The 21,701-nt window shown below is 44.9% G+C and overlaps 1 protein-coding gene across 1 annotated transcript in view; it reads left to right on the top strand.

The window, feature by feature from the left end:
- Positions 1–21,701, top strand: part of LOC123763726 (ionotropic receptor 93a-like) — a 132,500-nt gene that overhangs the window by 48,008 nt on the left and 62,791 nt on the right. The window lies entirely within an intron of this gene.

Below are 21,701 nucleotides of genomic sequence, written 5' to 3' on the forward strand. Positions count from 1 at the left end.
CCTGGTCGAGGACCAGGTCGCGGGGTCGTTTAGCCCCGAAATCATTCCAAGGTAACCGCACGGTAACTGCAAGGTAATCGCACGGGCCAGTAGCTTAGATCCTCACGTTCCAGTATATCGAAAGACGTTGACAGATGTTATGATCTCAGGCTTCAGGAGAAACGAGTTTCCCCCTGAGAGTTATACTGTCAGGCCTGACCTAACTAAGAGGTTAAGGAGATATAGACCTGGATATTTATTTAGTAAGCACTCGATTGAATTTGACAAATAGTTTGGAAATATGGGCAGTGAATAAGAATATAAATAAATGACTGGTCATGAGATGTGGAGAATTTGCTAGGGGTGTGAGGCTCGCTTCAGAGGAGCTTGAGCTCACTTGAGATGAAGAAATCGTGAGGGGAGGTCGTGCTCCGTTTGAGCTCCTGGTGAAGAAGGACCCCGATTGATATACCTTCAAGAGGAAGGAAGTGTGCACACGTTTCGGCTCTGGAATCGATCCGGATACGTGTCAGTTCAAGTCATGGACTGCAGGAAAAGTGATAAAGCCGTACTGAAGCATTTTTCGTTGGGCAGCTTGTGATCGCCCTGTCGAGCATCGGCCAGGAAGCGCCCTCGACTGAACAAATTCTGTGGTTTGTCTGGGGAAGGAGTTGCTGAGGGAACCTCGAGCCCAGTAGAGGGAGTTAGTGGATGAAACTCTAAGCCTGTTGGAGGAGCATGTACTCTGTGGAAGAGCAAACTCCATAGTGAGGAATTGGACCTCAAACTGTGTGAAGAGGAGCAGTGAAGTGAAGTTTCTCATGCTGCTGTGGAATCAGTGGTGGAGTACCACTGGAGTCCAAGGAAAACTTCATGGTGCAGCAGCCTGGAAGAGCTGTAGAGGATCCTGGTAGAAAAATCTGGAAGAACCTGATGATGTCAGGGTAGTGAACTTCCAGATGTGGGAAGGAAGTTCTTATTGACCACTTGTAGGGAGTTGGTAGAGTGCTTGAGTGTCATTAGCGTGCAAGGCACAGTGAAAGGTGGGTGATTGGTTATCATTTTTGTATCAAGGAATACTTATATTGAACGTTATAGAGCTACATCTGTAGGCTGTATTACCTGCAGAGATATATATTCTAGGGCTGATACTGCCATATTTGTTATACAAGGTTTTACCCACTTGGTGAGTATAACATTGATACATTAGTAGTATGATGTCCAGGACTGTTGAAGAAGACAGAGTGTGTGTGTGGACGACGGGGCAGTTGTAGAGGAGGTAGCCGACGTTGACGAAGCGGCCCCTCTGTGAGAGATTGTGTGGCTCCTTTTAAATCTGTCAGGTTGAAGTTGTTGGAGGTCGTGAAAGAAGAGTTGCTGATGATCTCCACATTGTTTATTCTTATTTTCCATTCCTGTATTGATTTTAATTGTATATGTGATCATGTAGCTTATGTCAGTAAATTCACATATTTTATCATTGTGTTTAAGTGTGCCTCCAAAATAATCTCTATGAGCATACACGAGGGTTATCATAGTCCCACCTAGTGAACACCATGTTTTCTACAGTTCTTATTGACTGGAGAATCGTGAAGCAGAACTGATTTATATAAAAGTGTACTCTAGGCCATCCGACCAGTCTCAGAGCCGGAATGGTGGCAACACTTTGGCAACAAGCAATGTAGTGGCTGGAGAGAGGTAAAGCCACACAGACTTTTATGGAAGTGTACATTGGGCTGTCAGCCTAGTGTCAAATCTGTAGGAGTAGCAACACTTTGGCAACAAGCAGTACAGAGTACACCCACTGAACTGCACTGCTGGAGTGCAGATATATCAACTCAGCTGGCGACCTTGTTAGAAGAAAACAGAGAAGGCAGGCGAGAAAGTAATTCCTGCAACTTTTTGTCTGGCAGGCAAGACTCAGGGGAAGTTATTGTTAAAAGGTAAGCCTGAGTCCTCCTTCACTTCTCCACGGGTCTAGGCCGGAATTGCTAATAGCAGTTTCCTCAGTGGTTGACTAAAGGGCTCCCAGGGTGAATCAGTGGCACCCTCAGTGGCGGGAGCAAAAACCTGCGGTGGTGGGAACTACTGGTCCTCTTCTGTGGGACCAAGCGACTCTGGTGAGTCCTGAGAGTCAGAGGGGCTGAGTACTCTGCCTTCTGAGCCCATAGCAGCCCCTTGCTAGTGAAGCCCCAGCCCCCCTCCCCCCACTCCCGGTGACAAGAACTGGCGACCTTGCCAGGTTATGCTTGTGGAGGTACATTGTTGCCAGCTAACTAATACAGTGTTGCCAGTGAATTCAGTGATAGTGTTACCCAACCAGCTAAGGGACTGAAACAGTGAAATTAGCACCTACTAACTTGTCTGTGCTGTCGTGTATGCTCGATAACATAGAGATGGAGGAGGATAAAGTAAAGAAATTTATTGAGACGAGGGATGAGAAAATTTTGGAGGAGTGTACCAAAGCTCAGCTCCAACAAGTCGCAAACCACTTTGGGATCAGATGGAGGACGACTAAGGTAGCGGAGCATAGGATAGAGATAATGGCACAGCTCGAGAGGAGACAATGGGAGAGGAGCCATTCCAAGAAGGGCCGTCTCAAGGCGAGTCGTCCCAAGTAGAGCCGTCCCAAGCACCTACTAGTGTGGCCAGAACTCGCAGTAAACGTGGAAGCAGTGGAGGATCCATTAGCAGCAGGAAGAGCGTGCAGCTGGAGATAATGCGAATGCAATAATAGGCCCAACTGCGTCGAGAGGAGAGAGAAGCACAGCTGCAACGAGAAGAAAGAGAGGCACAGCTGAAACGGAGAAAAAAGAGAAGCACAGGTGAAACGAGAAGAAAGAGAAGCGCAGCGTGAGGAGCGAGAAATAGAGGCACAGCTGAAACGAGAAGAAAGGGAGGAACAGCTGAAATGAGAAGACAGGGAAGCCCAGCTACAGATGCGGCAAGCCAAGATAGAGGCGAACAGGGAGGTCGAGTTGAGACGTGTTGAACTTGGGCTAGTCTCAATACCTGAACGTCCGGATGACCTCAAGGCCCAGGGAGGGCGATCTACCCATCTTTGATCCTCTGGAGGATCAAAGCCGAGGCTTTCTTTGACCTTTTTGAGAGGATAGCAACATTGAAGGAATGGCCGGAGGAGGATTGGGCTGCATTAATGCACAGTAGATTGACTGGTGAGGTCAAAGAGGCTTATTACATGTTGGACATCGAGGAGTGCGCCATATACGACACAATCAAGAAAGTGGTGCTCCACTCATATAGACTAACCCCGGAGGTCTAAAGGAAACGCTTCCGTGATTTCACAAGGGGATCAGGAAGGTCATATGCTGAGACTGCTCAGGACATGGAGCGCAGGTTTTGACGATGGCTGAAGGCCGAATAGGTACAGACGATGGAGGAGCTGAATTAGTTGATTGTTATGGAAAAGTTCATGTCTATGCTCCATCCGGAACTCAAGGTCAGAGTAAAGGAGGCAGGAATAAAGGACCTTAAAGTTGCAGCGACCGAGCCGACATGCTGGAGGAGGCACTGCATCTCAGAAGGGAGGGACCGCCCAAACACTCGCCTTACCCAAGGTTTGGAGGGAACTTTAAGAGTTCAGGAGGAGCGAGGACGGTCGGGGACTCTCCCAAGAATAGTATGCCTAGTGAAGTAAATCGGTTCAAGAGCACGAGAGACGCGGGGAGGAAGCCACAAGCTGTGAGCAATGGACTAAGCTTGGAAGCCGGAGGTGCTGCCTGGGAACCGACAACAGAGATTCCAAAGGAGGACCTAGGGAACCTCTACCGTTGGTGCTACCAGGGTGACTGGTAGAGGGTCGCCCAGGAGAGGAGGCCGGTTTTACAACTGTGGGGGGGGGGGGGGGGCGGCAAGGGCATTTTCCGCAGGAGTGCGGTCACCCCAGGCATGGAGGGAACGTGGCTTTCGTGAGAGTAGAAAGCGAAGGAGACAATGATACCTCAGGTGATATGCCAGTGATGAGGGAGAAGAGGATTTATCCCTTTGTGTGTGAGGAGACGGTGAAGATAACAGGAGCTGATCCTGTGGCAGCAAGGATGCTGAGGAACACGGGATCCGACTTCACCCTTGTTAGTGAATCCCTCTTCCCCGAGGACTACAGAAGTTCCAATACAGGGGGAAGCCCTGATAAGAACGTTGGGGTGACAAGTGAGGATGCCCCTTCATAAAGTGACTCTTAACTCAGACTATGGATGTTAGACTCGTGGTCTGTGCTTCACTGCTCAGGATGGAAGCTCAGGTGATCTAGGGAACGACTCCTGTGGGGGATGTGTTCTCCCGAATTTGATTAAGGGCAAAGAGTGTATAGAGCCCTATCGACAAGTAGCACAACGGACGCTAGCAGTGACGCGATGGAAGTTGCAAGAGTGGCGTTTCCAGTATGCGTGGTAACGTCGAGACGGGGCATCAGGAAACATGATGTGAGTGGATCCGGTCACGCCGAGGAGAACAGGCTGGGTGACCTGGGGCTCGATCATTTGTTCCGAGAGGAGGCCAGAGGACACGTGACAGGCGAGGAAGAGTCGGATAGGAGTATCCAAGTTACTCTCACCAGTTCTCTAGGTATTGACAGCGCCCATCTCGGTGAGCTGCAAAAGGAAGAGTGTCCAGAGTTGGTACGGGAGGCAGAAGGAGGTCTCGCCGGACCCGAGTCACCGACTCATTTCTATATGGAGAAGGAAGTGCTATTGAGGCAGTGGAGACCGGTAAGGAAAGAAGCGGGTGATGGTATGCTGAGAGTAAGGCGTCAGGTGGTGTTGCCGACGTGGTACAGAAACAGTACCACGCAGTACTGAAGCTTGCTCACTCAGTGGATCCTGCGGGTCACTTGGGAGTAACCAAGACCTTATTCCGGCTTCGGGAACATTTTTATTGGCTGGGCATGGACGCGTATGTAAGAAGAATCTGCAAGACGTGTTTCCAGTGCCAGAGGGCGGGGAAGAACGTCCCTGCTATCCCGAAAGCACCTTTAATTCCAGTTCCTGCTTTTGGCCAGGCGTTTGAACGCCTAATAATCGACGTTGAAGGACCATTACCTAGGACAACTAGAGGAAATAATTACTTATTTACCATCATGTGTGCTTCGACGAGATTCCCAGAGGTGATCCCAGTGCGGAAGGTGACATTGAGATGCGTCATGGGACACCTTCAACGATTCTTTGCTTGGGTAGGAGTGCCCAAGGAGATCCAGTCCGACTGTAGAAGTCTTTTCCATTCGAGGTGGTTTAGGCAGGCTATTGCGAGCTGGGGAATAGGCCAACAACGATCGTCACCTTATAGACCTCAATCGCAGGGAGCGATTGATAGGTTCCACTCTACTCTGAAGACCGTCTTAAGAGTGTATTGTGCAGAACAGGGAGCGGAATGGGATGAGGCTCTCTATCCAGTCCTGTTTGCAATCCGAGATGCTATAGTTGAGTCTCTGGGATTCCCTCCATTCCAACTAATGTTTGGGCACGAAGTAAGGAGCCCGTTATTGATGGTGAAGGAGCTGTTGACGGCGGAGAAGACGTTAGTGACAGTAGATGAGTATGTACAGAAATTCCATGAACGATTAAAAACGGCGAAAGAGCTGGCTGCTGAGCACCTGAAGACAGCTCAGGAGAAAATGTCGATCTGGTACGACAAGAAGGCTGTTCCAAGGGAGTTCGAGGCGGGAGCCAGAATAATGATGTTTCTACCTAGGAGAGGTAGAGTGACGGAATCACGCTTTGGTGGTCCATACTCGGTTGTTCGGCGTGTGGGTCCTGTAAGTTATGAGATCAACAGGCCGAGTCGCCCCCGCAAGACACAGGTATGTCATATCAACTGTTTAAGCCATACTTCCCAGAGGAGCAAGAGAGTGCGAGAGTGAAGGGAGCAACACAGGCGCAAGAAGGGAAATTGGTTCTGTGTATGGAGATGAGCCAAGTGTTGCCAGCAGAGGAAGGAAAGTGGGCCCATGCCGATGGTAGTCGCCTGTCAAATACAGAAAGTTTGATACATCTAGAAGAGAGGCTGCGTCATCTGGATAAAGGGCAAAGGAGAGATCTAGTGACCCTGATAAGAAAGAACAAGTCACTTTTCACAGATGTGCCTCGATGGCACAAGAGTGTGGTGCACGAGGTGGATTTGAGCGGATAAAAGCCAATCAAGCAGAGCGCTTATCGGGTGAGTCCTGAGAAGAGGAAGATCTTGCAACAGGAGGTAGAGTATCTGCTAGCGAATGATCTCGCTGAGCCCAGCAACGGTGAGTGGAGCTCGCCCTGTGTGCCGGTCAAGAAGAGTGACGGACCATATCGTTTTTGCACCGACTATCACAAAATGAAATCCATAACCGTGTCGGATTCCCACACGAGGCCCCGAATAAGCGATTGCATCGACCAAGTGGGAAAAGCAAGGTTTGTCACCAAAGTTGACCTGCTGAAAGGGTATTATCAAATCCCATTGTCTCCGAGTGCAAGAAGGATCTCAGCGTTTGCTACTCCAGACGGATTGTACCAGTACAAAAAGCTTCTGTTTGGTATGAAGAAAAGCGGAAGTTGTTTTCAGAGGATGATGAACGAAGTACTAAGAGGGATGGAAGGCTGCATCGTGCACATAGACAATATAGTGGTGTACACCGATAGCTGGAAGCAACACATGAGTCGACTGAGGGAGTTGTTCCAACAGTTGGAAGAAGCGAAACTGAAAGTTAATCTGGTCAAGAGCGAGTTCGGGAAGGCCAGATTAGAATATATAGGTTTCGTCGTGGGCCGATTTTGCAAGAACTTTTCGACAGTGGCACACCCTTTGACTGAATTGGTATCTAAGAACGTTAGATGGAAGTAAGGGGAAGCATGCCAGGAATCAATCGAGAAGACTAAGAAGTTGTTAACCGAAGTGCCAGTGCTGATTTCGCCTGACTTTGAGTCAGACTTTATCTTGTATGTCGATGCTAGCGATGTAGAGATTGGAGCCATGTTAGTTCAAGAGAAGGATGGAGTTCACCGTCTAGTGGCATTCTACTCGAAGAAATTCGAAAGGTACCAGAGGACTTATAGTACAGTGGAAAAGGAAGCCTTAGCCCTGATCCTGACACTGAAGCATTTCGACATCTATGTGGGTGGAGGTACTAGATCGATGCGAGTGTTCACCGATCATAACCCCTTGACGTTTGTGCGCAGGATGAAGTACTCGAACCACAGGCTGACAAGATGGCCTCTACCGTTACAAGAGTACTGATTGGAAATCAGGCACATTAAAGGAAGGGAGAATGTGGTAGCAGATGCCCTCTCCAGGATTTAGTAACCTATATGATTTTTATTTTAAGGGGAGGGGTATATTACGGTGCCCTCCCCTATTTCTTCCGTATACCTGCTTTAAGAGTCATATCAGCTTTCTCTACTGATTCTCTGAGATGCATGGAGTCTGTTGATATATGTGGCGACCAGATTGGCAGCCTGATAAGGGAGAAATTTACATTTATAAGTTTGTAGGTAAGGGGAAAGTGGCGTCCTGATACAAACGAAATGTTCCCCCCTACCTGCAGATCCGCAGGTAGGGGGTACCTGGGTACCGAAGGTAGGTAGGATATCTGAAACTCTGGGAGTGGTTCGGCGACGATGCAAAGGCTTCACGACACCTGAGGACTTGTGGAACGTTCCTGGATCGTCATGGACCGACTCAGGAAGCGTGGAACCTCACACCATCGAGGGACAGGCGTCGTGAGCCAGGAATGTAAAGGTAGATCAATTTCCCTCCCATTACCCCTTGTGTGAGTAGGCTAGATAGGCCAAGATATTTACCTATGCATGTTACAGTATAACATTGATACATTAGTAGTAGGATAGGCTGCAGGGCAGCTTGTGTCCAGGACTGTTGAAGAGGACAGTGTGTGTGGAAGACAGAGCAGTAGAAGAGGAGGTGGCCGATGTTGACGAAGCGGCCGCTCTGTGAGAGAGTGTGTGGCTCCTTGTAAATCTGTCCAGTTAAAGGAGTTGTTGGAGGTCGAGAAAGCAGAGTTGCTGACGATCTCCACATTGTTTATTCTTATTTTCCATTCCTGTATTGATTTTAATTGTATATGTGATCATGTAGCTTGTGTCAGTAAATTCACATATTTTATCTTTGTGTGATAAAATATGTGAATTTTAATAATAATCTCTGTGAGATCATTATATATTAATAATCTCTATGAGCATACAGGAGGGTTATCATAGTCCCACCTAGTGAACACAACGTTTTCTACAGAAGTTCTTATTGGCTGGAGAGTGGCAAAGCAGCACAGACTTATATAAAAGTGTACCCTACTCCATCCGACCAGTATCTTAGCCAGAATGGTGGCAACACTTTGGCAACAAGCAATGTAGTGCCTGGAGATAGGTAAAGCCACACAGATTTTTATGGAAGTGTACATTGGGCTGTCAGCCCAGTGTCAAATCTGTAGGAGTAGCAACATTTTTGCAACAAGCAGTACAGAGTACTCCCACTGAACTGCACTGCTGGGGTGCAGATATATCAACCCAGCTGGCGACCTTGTTTAAAGAAGATAGAGAAGGCATGCGGGAAAGGAATTCTTGCAACTTTTTGTCTGGCAGGCAAGACTAAGGGGAAGTTATTGTTAAAAGGTAATCCTGGATCTTCTTTCACTCCTCCACGGGTCTAGGCCGGAATTGCTAATAGCAGTTTCCCCGTGGTTGACTGAAGGGCTCCCAGGGTGAATCAGTGGCACCCTAAGTGGCGGGAGCAAAGACCTGCGGTGGTGGGTATTACTGGTCCTCTCCTGTGGGAAAAAGTGACTCTGGTGAGTCCCGAGAGTCGGAGGGGCTGAGTACTTTGCCTTTTGAGCCCCTAGCAGCCCATTGCTAGTGGAGCGCCAGGCCCCCAGCCCCCCAGCCCCCATGACAGTAGGTGGAGTTAAATCCATCAATTGATAGTAAAAATTAGCAAAACTAATCTCCTTGTTGAAATAGTTGTCCAGTAACAACTTAATCACCCCATGATAAGTGTCCTCATTGAGGGGCAAATTGGCATTGACCCTCTTGGCTTCTCCTATGAGGAGGCTTTAAAGGTATGTGAACTTAGTCATCTTTGGTATGAATGTCTTTGAATTAACATGAGTTTTAAATGACATCCAGGAAGTATCCCAGTTTTCTTCGTTTAGTCCAGCAAAGGTTGGTACGTAAAAAGGTGGCAAACTGAACTGGATAGGGACACTATTGTTGTTGGTGCTTGCTAATGATGAGAAAGCACCCTGAGTAAGGAATCCAACCTAGCTTGGGTATCATCCTCACACAAGGCCAGGTCAGATATGATTTGCTGTAAGTCATCAACTGTTGTGTCGCTGTCTAAGAGCTAAATATAGTAAGATTCAATCTTTCTTCTTATTTGATCGAATTTGTTATCAGCCACCCGTAGTGAGATTTCCAGTTAGCAATAATCAGGAGTCTCGTGTGATAACTCCTCACATTTATTGAGGATAAATAAATAAATAAACGTTCTGCTAAAGCACATTTTGTCTCTTGTGGAGAAGCCAGAGAGGCTGATTGGTTGAGTTTGGGTTTGCTCATCATTGATGAACTAATGCAGCTGAGATATTTGCTCATAAATGCAGGTCAGGTAACAGTAGTAGCATAGCCTAACAGTAGGCTCACAGCTGTCCACCCAGCCTGACAGATAGGTGAACTTCGGAATCGTAGTCCTGAGGTTCCGGGTTCGATCCCCGTTGGAGGCGGAGACATATGGCCAAAATGTTTATTTCACTCTGATGCTCCCTGTTACCTAGTAGTAAATAGGTACCTGGGAGTTAGACAGCTGCTACAGGGTGCTTCCTGGGGGTGTGTAATGAAAAGGAAACCTGGTCGAGGACCGGGCTGAGGGGACGCTAAGCTCCAAAATCATCTCAAGATAACCTCAAGATAGTGTTGTTATTATGAGTCACTTGGATGTGATCCTACCTCTCGTGGAGGATGACAAAATTAAATGCTTTATTTTATATTATTATATACAGATTACTTTGAGTGATAAATATTGTCACTGATGGAATACCTCAGGTAAGTTCATTATTATTGCCATTAGATGGCAATCATATCACCACTCAAAGGTGATATGATTATACAGTAAATATATATAATTTTATACGTTATTGGTATAAGGTAATATAATATATGGGTAATAAATCTAGATACAATACAACTCGTGTTGTAAATAGTCCCTCCCTATGTTGTAAAATAGTGTTGTAATTTGGGTCTGCACAATAATTAAATTGGAACAGATTGTTCACTATTTGGTACAACTCAAGTCAAAGGTATTGTATCCTACCCTATGTGAGGTATACTAGCTACTACTATAATATAACTGTGTAATGGGACAGAGCACAATATATTTTTTATAGGATTTTTTAAGTCCAATAATTCTCTTGTTTAGAGAAAATATATTTTTAACTAATGTTGATTTTTTTATGTATTTGTTAACACTGGAAATAAAACACTAAAGTTTACTGGATAAAACTCTACATAGGTGAAGTTATAATTTTGTTTTTTGTTACATATGCATTTACCATATTCATTGGTAACACGAATTTAGCTTCGTAATTACATGTTTTTGGGTAATTACGGGATGGAGGTTTGAACTGGGCTAAAACCGAAACCAAAAACCAAACCAAACCAGAAACTGGTTTGGTTTGAACCAAAAACTGAAGTTTGGAGCTATTAATACTAATTATTTGGTTTCAGTAACACTACTTGATGCACTGAGATTGTAGAGAATTGATGAGGTTAAGCTACTGGTTATTTAGCCGTCTGCTTCGACTGTCTTTTCTATTTATTAATTAATTAATTGCACTAGTTCACTTGTGGACCATAATCATGATCCAAGTTCGAAGAACCATAAGAATTGTAGTTCAAAAACTAGTAATTTCCTGAATGATGAACCAAGGTAATATTTCTGGTTCACTCGGTTCATTGGGGACCATTAAAATATGGGAAATTTCCAGTGGGATTTTCTTATTTATTTTAATTACTATTATTTATCTGTTTATTATTTTAAGTGTGTAGCCACGTCTGTGGTGGAAAAAATAAAAAATAAAATCACTTACTTGGGGGTTTATTCTAGAATGTTCTACCAAATCAAATTTAATCGATTGACAAAATTTTTCACTCAGGGTTATTCTGCGATTTTAGGTTAGGTTAGCAGAAATTTGACAAGCTTAGCTGTTTTTTTAGAATGCGGCCTTGTTAACAAGTATCAGACACGTCCTTGGTCGCGTAAACTCAGTCTCCTCTGACCAGGTTGTAATGGCGTCCTTACGTGTCCCTTAACCCTTGACCACTCCTTCCCTTGTACCCTCCTGGGTAACTCTTGACTACTCCTTCATTAGTAGTGTGTAGACCTTCACCACTCCTTGAATAGAAATGGGTAGCCTCTGACCATTCATTGAACAGTAATAGAAGGCCCTTGACCACTCTTTCATCAATAGCACAAGAGGACAAACAACGCGACATGTACATAGAGACTTTGCATTGGCACGATTTGCAGTGATACGACTTGCGAAGTGGAGAATATAGAGGTCGATTCCGACGAGGAGTTTTACTACTCCATTACGAATACTGCAGTGGAACATACAAGGTCTTGGAAATATAAACCACATCCTTCAGGAAGCAGCAATCAGTACGAAAGCGAAATTATCGTTTTAGAAGAAATTCTTTCCCAGCCACGAAATCCTTCAGATTAGCTAGTTGTCAGCAATATATTATCCGAATGAACAGGGGAGACAAAGAGGGTTACTGACTTTATTCAGGATTTACATACCCAGCAAGAAAATACACCCAGTTTAGTTTGGGGATCCAGTACTGATACAATACTGGCTTTAGCCAAGTACCAGTCGTCACAGGTCATTCACTTTTAAATAAAGCACAAGTGGTATTGTAATACCACTTGTGCATGTATAAAGTAACATCTAAATGCAGCATTTTAAGGCTAAAAATGTCTGCACAGAAGCCTAAGACAATGAGACTAGGTTACAACACTCCAGACAGGCACCTACGCATTCAAGACGTTAACCTTCAGTCGGAAACACAATGTCAATATCTTGGAGTGTGGATAGATTCTAAAATGACGTTCAACAAGCAAATTCAATATCTGAAGAAGAAAGCAAAATAACGAATGAAAATAATGAGAGCAGTCACAGGGCCCCTCTAGGAGCGGGACACAGAGTGTTAAGAATGTTTTACATACACAACGTTCGTTCCCTGGTTGATTATGCAGCGTCTGTCATATTCACTATTTCTCCTGGCCAGTGGGCAAAGGTTGCAGTTATTGAAAATGATGCAATGCGGGTCATAAGAGGGGCTCCCAGATGGACTTAAATATTGAACCAAAACTAACTAGAAACCAAACTAACATCGACTGAAATAAGGGTAAAAGGAATTCTTGCCTGCATGCTGAACAAGAAATGTAATAGACCAAGAATCAGTTCACTTAAATATATAATTACTGGAACACTAACTTGGAACAGAAGAGGTTCCAATAGCAACAGGTGGACCCAATGTGAAATAAACACCATCAATACATTCGATATAACAAATTCAGTCACTAAGCGGGGGTGTTGATGGAATAAAAGCCCCTTGGGAATCGCTACCAGCAAACTTTAAAATTATGGCTCTTAAAGGAAAAAAGAACCTGACTAATTCTTATCTACTACTCAACATTGCACATATGAATATAGCAGCAAACTTAGCATCTGGCAGCTTCACATACTTCACAGATGGATCAGTAGACCAGCAGAGACAAGAAACCGGAGTTGCAGAGAAAAGAAACCAGAGCTGCAGATAAGGCAGGAAATTCTGAAGTAAGTTGGAGACTCTGAAATGGATATTCAGCTTTACAAACAGAGATGCTAGCCATTCAAAAGGCTTTGGAACATACTCTTGCTGAACACCGACACATGTTATCATACATACAGATTCGACAACTGCCACTGAAACTTTGCAACAAGAACACACACGTGAAAACATCCATCAGACCCACATATGTCATAGCATTAATACAAACACTCAAACGTCAATGCCGTCGGGAATTTATCAACTGGGCGCCAAGTTATGCAGGAATGATAGGAAATGACATTGCAGATGAATATGCAAAACTTGCAACTAAGAGAAGAAATGTAGATATTAACATACCACAGAGTCTATCACAGATAAAGAAAGTAATTAGAAATGGGGCTATGCAGAAGATGTACAATGACCACAACACAAGTGGTAACATCAGGATGTGTTGGTTGGTACAAGAATTCATCCAACTACAAACCTCTTATTTTGATGAAAGGGAGCAGTACAACATCAGAAGTACACTTACATCTTATCAGGCTTTGATACCCGTGTGCATGGGACATAGGCTTTCAGGCTCCAAAAGATGAGAGAAAATGTCAACACTGGAAAAATGCCTGACTCTGGCATTGCCTCTGCCTCAAGAAGAAAGAAATGCCTCTGGAAAATTATGTAATACAGTTCAGTATTACAAACCCAATAAGATTTCAATTAAGATTCAACAGAGAAAAAGTAGTTAAACACATTGGGCATAATCATACTGAAGTGATCATACGAGTCATAAATACTCATAATCCAATTAAGTAAAACAGAAACAAGTAACATTCAGTGGGTAAAATCAACAGTAGTGGTAGCCCTTAACCACTGCATACATAGAAGTGGGTAGTCCTTAAAAAACCCTTCAACAGTAGTTGGTACAATAAAAAACAAAAATGCTTTCCGACGTTTTTGTTTTGTAGCAGAAAAGTGAAACTAACTATTTTCAAAAAGTCGTCTTTTTAACGTATAAATTACGTTAATGTCAGTCAATGAAATCATAGATTGTTTTTAGCAAACGAACAAATGACGTTTTAAAACGTCTCGAATTTAAATTAAATACAATTACTTTCTGTGTGTGTGTGTGTGTGAGGCTCATTTGGGCACTCGATTTCCACCTGTGTCTCCTAGTGTGGGTGCCCCCTTGTGTTAAATAGTCTGTCTTTATCTACCCTATCAATTCATTTGAGAATCTTGTATGTGGTGATCATGTCCCCTCCTAACTCTTCTGTCCTCCAGCGATGTGAGGTTTAATTCCCGTAGTCTCTCCTCGTAGCTAATACCTTTCAGCTCGGGTACTAGTCTAGTGGCAAACCTTTGAACCTTTTTCAGTCTAGTCTTATAATGGACTAGATATGGACTCCATGTTGGTGCTGCATACTCCAGGATTGGCCTGAAATATGTGATATACAAAGTTCTGAATGATTCTTTCACAAGTTTCTAATTGGCGTTCTTATGTTGGCCAACCTGGTATGTGCTGCAGATGTTATCCCTCTTGATATGTGCTGCAGGAGACAGGTCTGGCGTGATATCAACCCCCAAGTCTTTTTCTCTCTCTGACTCTTGAAGAATTTCATCTCCCAAATGATACCTTGTATCTGGCCTCCTGCTCCCTACACCTATCCTCTTTACATTACATTTGCTTGGATTAAACTTTAACAACCATTTGTTCGACCATTCCTTCAGTTTGTCTAAGTCTTCTCGAATCCTCAAGCAGTCTTCCTCTATCTTAATCCTACTCATAATTTTGGCATCGTCAGCAAACATTGAGAGAAATGAGTCTATATCCTTCGGGAGATTATTTACATATATCAAAAACAGGATAGGACCGAGTACAGAACCCTGTGGGAGTCCACTGGTGACTTAATGCCAATCTGAGGTCTCATCCCTCACTGTAACTCTCTGCTTCCTACGGCTTAGGTACTTCCTTATCCACTGGAGCACCTTACAAGTTACTCCTGCCTGTCTCTCCAGCTTATGTACCAGCCTCTTATAAGATACTGTGTCATATGCTTTCCGACAGTCGAAAAAAGGCAGTCCGCCCAGCCTTTTCTTTCTTGCTTAATCTTTTTCACCTGGTCGTAGTGACAAGTGACTGGCTGGCCAGTCACTTGTCACTTGTAGTGACGTAGTGACTGAAGAAGCCACTACGCCAAGATTTACCCTCCCTGAACCCATGTTGGCGATTTGTCACGAAGTCCCTTCTCTCCAGATGTGTTACTAGGTTTTTATCATGATCTTCTCCATCACATTGCATGGTATACAAGTCAAGGACACTGACCTATAGTTCAGTGCCTCTAGTCTGTCACCCTATTTTTGATATAGGGACCACATTAGCCGTCTTCCATATTTCTGCTAGGTCTCCTCTCCAGTGACCTACTATACACAATGGAGAGTGGCAGGCAAAGTGCCTCTGTACACTCTTTCAATACCCATGGTGAGATCTCGTCTAGACCAATAGCCTTCCTCACATCTAGATCCAACTGGTCTCTCTTGACCTCATCTCTCGTTATTTCGATCCCTTCCAAGGTCGCCTGGTTTAATGCCCCCTCTCCTAGTGCAGTGACTTTACCTTGTTCTGTTGTGAAGACCTCCTGGAATCTCTTGTTGAGTTCCTTACACACCTCTTTGTCATTTTCTGTATACCTGGTTGATACCTGGTTGATGGGGTTCTGTGAGTTCTACTACTCCCCAAGCCCGGTCCGGTCTCACCCCTAACTGTAACTCTCTGCTTCCTATTGCTTAGGTACTCCCTTATTCACTGGAGCGTCCTACCAGTTACTCCTGCCTGTTTCTCGAGCTTGTGCATCAGCTTTTTATGGGGTACTGTGTCAAAGGCTTTCCAACAGTCCAAAAAAATGCAGTCCGCCCGTCCTTCTCTTTCTTGCTTAATCTTTGTCACCTGATCATAGAATTCTATTAAGCCTGTAAGGCAAGATTTACCCTCCCTGAACCCATGTTGATGGGATGTCACTAAGTCCCTTCTCTCCAGATGTGTTACAAGGTTTTTTCTCACGATCTTCTCCATCACCTTGCATGGTATACAAGTTAAGGACACTGGCCTGTAGTTCAGTGCCTCTTGTCAGTCACCCTTTTTGTATATTGGTATTACATTAGCAGTCTTCCATATTTCTGGTAGGTCTCCCATTTCCAGTGACCTACTATACACTATGGATAGTGGCAAGCAAAGTGCTGCTGCACACTCTTTCAATACCCATGGTGAGATTCCGTCCGGCTCAACAGCTTTTCTCACATCCAGCTCCAATAGGTGCTTCTTGACCTCATCTCTTGTAATTTCGAGCCTTTCCAAGGTCACCTGGTTTGCTGCCACCTCACCTAGCGCCGTGACTTCTCCCTGTTCTATTGTAAAGACCTCCTGGAACCTTTTGTTGAGTTCTTCACCCACCTCTTTGTCATTCTCTGTGTACCTGTCCTCGCCCACCCTAAGTTTCATCACCTTTTCCTTCCACTGTTGTCTTCCTCCTGATGTGACTGTGTAGTAGCTTTGGTTCGGTCTTGGCTTTATTAGCTTTATCATTTTCATACCTTTTCTCGGCTGCTCTTCTCACACTAACATACTCGTTCCTGGTTCTCTGGTGTCTCTCTCTACTTTCTGGTGTTCTGTTATTACGGAAGTTCCTCCATGCCCTTTTGTTCAGCTCCTTTGCTTTCATACATTAACTATTAAACCACGGATTCTTCCTTTGCTTCTCTGTTTTTTCCTGTTGGGCTGGGACAAACCTGCTTACAGCCTCCTGACATTTTTGGGTGACATAGTCCATCATGTTTTGTACGGACTTGGTTCCGAGTTCTGTGTCCCAATGTATATCCCATAGGAATTTATTCATCTCCTCATAGTTTCTCTTTCAGTACACCAGCCCTTTGTTTCCCAGTTCTGTTTCCCAGTTTTTTTTTTTTTTTTTTTGTGTGTGTGTGTGTGTGTGTGTGTGTGTGTGTGTGTGTGTGTGTGTGTGTGTGTGTGTGTGTGTGTGTGTCTACTCACCTATTCTTCAGGTGGGGGCTCCATGATGGCGCGGCATACTCTAAGACGGGTCTCACGTAGGCAGTGTAAAGTCTCCTCATTTAGGTTTCTGAATGAAGTTCTAATTTTCGCCAGTGTAGAGTACGCTGCTGTCGTTATCCTACTTATATGTGCCTCAGGAGTTAGATTAGGTGTCACATCCACTCCCAGGTCTCTTTCTCGAATCGTTACAGGTAGGCTGTTCCCCTTCATTGTGTACTGTCCCTTTGGTCTTCTGTCACCTGATCCCATTTCCATAACTTTACATTTACTGGTGTTAAACTCCAGTAGCCATTTCCCTGACCATCTCTGCAACCTGTTTAAGTCCTCTTGGAGGATCCTACAATCCTCGTCTGTCACAACTCTTCTCATTAATTTTGCGTCATCCGCAAACATTGACATGTATGATTCCACTCCTGTAAACATATCATTTACGTAAATTAGAAAGAGGATTGGTCCCAGCACCGATCCTTGAGGTACTCCACTTGTTACTGCTCGCCAGTCCGACTTCTCGCCCCTTACCATTACCCTCTGGCTCCTTCCTGTTAGGTAGTTCTTCACCCATACTAGGGCCTTTCCGCTTACTCCTGCCTGCCTCTCAAGTTTGTATAGCAGTCTCATGTGCGGTACTGTATCAAAGGCCTTTTGGCAGTCAAGAAATATGCAGTCTGCCCAGCCTTCTCTGTCCTGCCTTATCCTTGTTACTTGTGTGTGTGTGTGTGTGTGTGTGTGTGTGTGTGTGTGTGTGTGTGTGTGTGTGTGTGTGTGTGTGTGTGTGTGTGTGTGTGTGTGTGTGTGTGTGTGTGTGTGTGTGTGTGTGTGTGTTTGTGTGTGTGTGTGTGTGTTTGTGTGTGTACTTACCTAGTTGTACTTACCTAGTTGTACTAGCGAGGGTTGAGCTCTGGCTCTTTGGTCCCACCTCTCAAAGGTCAATCAACTAATGTAGAGGTTCCTCAGCCTACTGGGCTCTATCATATCTACACTTGAGGCTGTGTATGGAGTCAGCCTCCACCACATCACTTCCTAATGAATTCCGTTTGTCTACTACTTTGACACTGAAAAAAATATTTCTAACGTCTCTAGGGCTAATTTGGGCACTCAGTTTCCACCTGTGTTCCCCAGTGCATGTGCCCCTTGTGGTAAAAAGTCTGTCTTTATCTACCCTACCAATTCCTCTGAGAATCTTGTGTGTGGTGATGTGTGACTCTGAGACTCTTGTATGTGGTGTGTATGTGTGATGTGTGTGTGCGTGTGCGTGTGCGTGTACTCACTTAGTTGTACTCACCTAGTTGTGCTTGCGGGGGTTGGGCTCTGGCTCTTTGGTCCCGCCTCTCAACCGTCAATCAACAAGTGTATAGGTTCCGGAGCCTACTGGGCTCTATCATATCTACACTTGAAACTGTTTATGGAGTCAGCCTCCACCACATCACTTCCTAATGCATTCCATTTGTCAACCACTTTGACACTAAAAAAGTTCTTTCTAATATCTCTGTGGCTCATTTGGGCACTCAGTTTCCACCTGTGTCCCCTAGTGCATGTGCCCCTTGTGTTAAATGACCTGTTTTTATCTTCACTGTCGATTCCTCTGAGAATCTTGAATGTGGTGATCATGTCCCCCCTAACTCTTCTGTCTTCCAACGAAGTGAGTTTCAATTCCCGTAGTCTCTCTTCGTAGCTCTTACCTCTCAGCTCGGGTACTAATCTGGTGGCAACCCTTTGAACCGTTTCCAGTTTAGTCTCATGCTTGACTAGATATGGACTCCATGCTGGAGCCGCATACTTCAGGATTGGTCTGACATATGTGGTATATAATGTTTTGAAAGATTCCTTACACAAGTTTCTAAAGGCCTGTATTCACCTAGTTGTACTCACCTAGTTGTGCTTGCGGGGGTTGATCTCTGGCTCTTTGGTCCCGCCTCTCAACCTGTGTGTGTATGTGTGTGTGTGTGTGTGTGTGTGTGTGTGTGTGTGTGTACTCACCTAATTGTACTCACCTAATTGTGCTTGCGGGGGTTGAGCTTTGGCTTTTTGGTCCCGCCTCTCAACTGTCAATCAACTGATGTACAGATTCCTGAGCCTACTGGGCTCTATCATATCTACATTTGAAACTGTGTATGGAGTCAGCCGCCACCACATCACTTCCTAGTGCATTCCATTTATTAACTACTCTGACACTGAAAAAATTCTTTCTAACGTCTCTGTGGCTCATCTGGGTACTAAGTTTCCACCTGTGTCCCCTTGTTCGTGTCCCACCCGTGCTGAAGAGTTTGTCTTTGTCCACCCTGTCAATTCCCCTGAGACTTTTGTAGGTGGTTATCATGTCTCCCCTTACTCTTCTGTTTTCCAGGGATGTGAGGTTCAGCTCCTTTAGCCTTTCCTCGTAGCTCAATCCTCTCAGTTCCGGGACGAGCCTGGTGGCATACCGCTGAATCTTCTCTAACTTTGTCTTGTGTTTAACTAGGTATGGACTCCAGGCTGGAGCTGCATACTCCAGGATTAGTCTTACATAAGTGGTATACAGGGTTCTGAAAGATTCCTTACACAAGTTTCTGAAGGCAGTTCTTATGTTGGCCAGTCTAGCATATGCCGCTGATGATATTCTTTTGATGTGGGCCTTTGGGGACAGGTTCGGTGTGATATCAACCCCCAGATCCTTCTCTCTATTTGATTCTTGCAGGATTTCCCCTCCCAGATGATACCTTGTGTTCAGCCTCCTGCTCCCTTCGCCTAATTTCATCACCTTACACTTTCCAGAGTTGAACTTCAGCAGCCATTTTCTAGACCATTCCTCCAGTTTATCCAGGTCATCCTGTAGTCTCTGTCTATCTTCATCCGTCTTGATTCTTCTCATAATTTTTGCATCATCAGCAAACATCGAGAGGAATGAGTCTATACCCTCTGGAAGATCGTTCACATATATTAGAAACAGGATGGATCCAAGTACTGAGCCCTGTGGGACTCCGCTGGTGACATCTCGCCACTCTGATGTCTTCCCCCTCACCGTTACTCGCTGTTTCCTGTTGCTTAAGTACTCCCTTATCCACTGGAGCACCTTCCCTTTTACTCCTGCCTGTTGCTCCAACTTTTTTAACAGCCTTTTATGGGGTACTGTGTCAAAGGCTTTTTGGCAATCCAGGAAAATGCAGTCGGCCCACCCTTCTCTTTCCTGCCTAATTTTCGTTGCCTGGTCATAAAATTCTATTAAACCTGTGAGGCACGATTTACCATCTCTGAACCCATGTTGGTGGTGCGTTACAAAGTTATTTCCCTCCAGATGCTCTACGAGCCTTTTCCTCACGATCTTCTCCAGCACCTTGCATGGTATACAAGTTAAGGAAACTGGCCTGTAATTCAGTGCCTCTTGCCTGTCACCCTTTTTGTATATTGGGACCACGTTAGCTGTCTTCCAACTTTCTGGTAAGTCTCCTGTTTCCAGTGACCTGTTATACACCATAGAGAGTGGCACACTTAGTGCTTCTGCACCTTCCTTTAGTATCCATGGTGAGATTCTATCAGGCCCAACAGCCTTTGTCACATCTAGCTCCAGCAGACACCTTTTGACCTCATCACTGGTGAGGTCAAATTCCTCCAAGGTTGCTTGGTTTGCCGCCTCCTCATTTAGTGCAGGGGCTTCTCCTTGTTCTATTGTGAAGACCTCCTGGAATCTCTTGTTGAGTTCTTCACACACCTCCTTGTCATTCTCTGTGTATCTGTTCTCCCCTTTCCGCAGCTTCATCACTTGTTCCTTCACTGCTGTTTTCCTCCTGATATGGCTGTGGAGCAGCTTTGGTTGGGTCTTGGCTTTAATCGCGATGTCATTTTCAAACTGTCTCTCTGCTTCCCTCCTCACTCTGATGTACTCATTTCTGGCCCTCTGGTATCTCTCCCTGCTCTCTGGTGTTCTGTTATTTCTGTAGTTTCTCCATGTTCTTTTACTCAGTTGTTTCGCTACCTTTCATTCCTGGTTGAACCATGGGTTTTTCTGTTGTTTTTCGTTTTTCTCCTTTTGGACGGGGATAAACCTGTCTGCAGCTTCCTGGCACTTTTGGGTGACAATATCCATCATGACCTGCACATTCTTGTCTCTAAGTTCTGTTTCCCATGGTATTCCCCTGAGGAAGTTCCTCATCTCGTCATATTTTCCTCTTCGGTAATTCAGTCTTTTCCCCTCCACTCCCATCCTTGGATAGGTTATCCCTACCTCCACCAAGTACTCAAAGGTCAGTACACTGTGGTCACTCATTCCTATGGGGGCTTCAACTTTGACTTCCCTTATTTCTGACTCATTCAGGGTGAATATTAAGTCGAGTCTAGCTGGTTCATCATTGCCTCTCATTCTTGTGGGTTCCTTGACATGCTGGCTCAGAAAATTCCTTGTTGCCACTTCCAAGAGTTTAGCTCGCCACGTATCTGCACCACCATGTGGGTCCCCATTCTCCCAGTCTATCTTTCCATGGTTGAAATCAACCATGATTAAGAGTCTTGAGCCATTCCTGCAGGCAACTGAAGCTGCTCTCTCTATTATATTAATGGTTGCCATGTTGTTCCTATCAAACTCCTGTCTAGGTCTTCTGTCATTTAGGGGAGGGTTGTAAATGACTGTCACTATTATCTTAGGTCCACCCATTGTTATAGTTCCTGTTATGTAATCTCTGAATCCGTCACAGCCCGGAATTTCCATCTCATCAAAACTCCAGTCCTTCCTTATCAGCAGGGCCACTCCTCCACCTCCTCTCCCTTCCCTCTCTTTCCTTACTATATAGTAGTCCTTTGGAAACACAGCATCTGTTATGACTCCTGACAATTTTGTTTCTGTTAGTCCTATTACATCAGGGTTTTCTTCTTGCACCCTTTCTGCC

The sequence above is a fragment of the Procambarus clarkii genome, chromosome 52, assembly GCF_040958095.1.
Source record: "Procambarus clarkii isolate CNS0578487 chromosome 52, FALCON_Pclarkii_2.0, whole genome shotgun sequence".
Taxonomy (NCBI): Eukaryota; Metazoa; Arthropoda; class Malacostraca; order Decapoda; family Cambaridae; genus Procambarus; species Procambarus clarkii.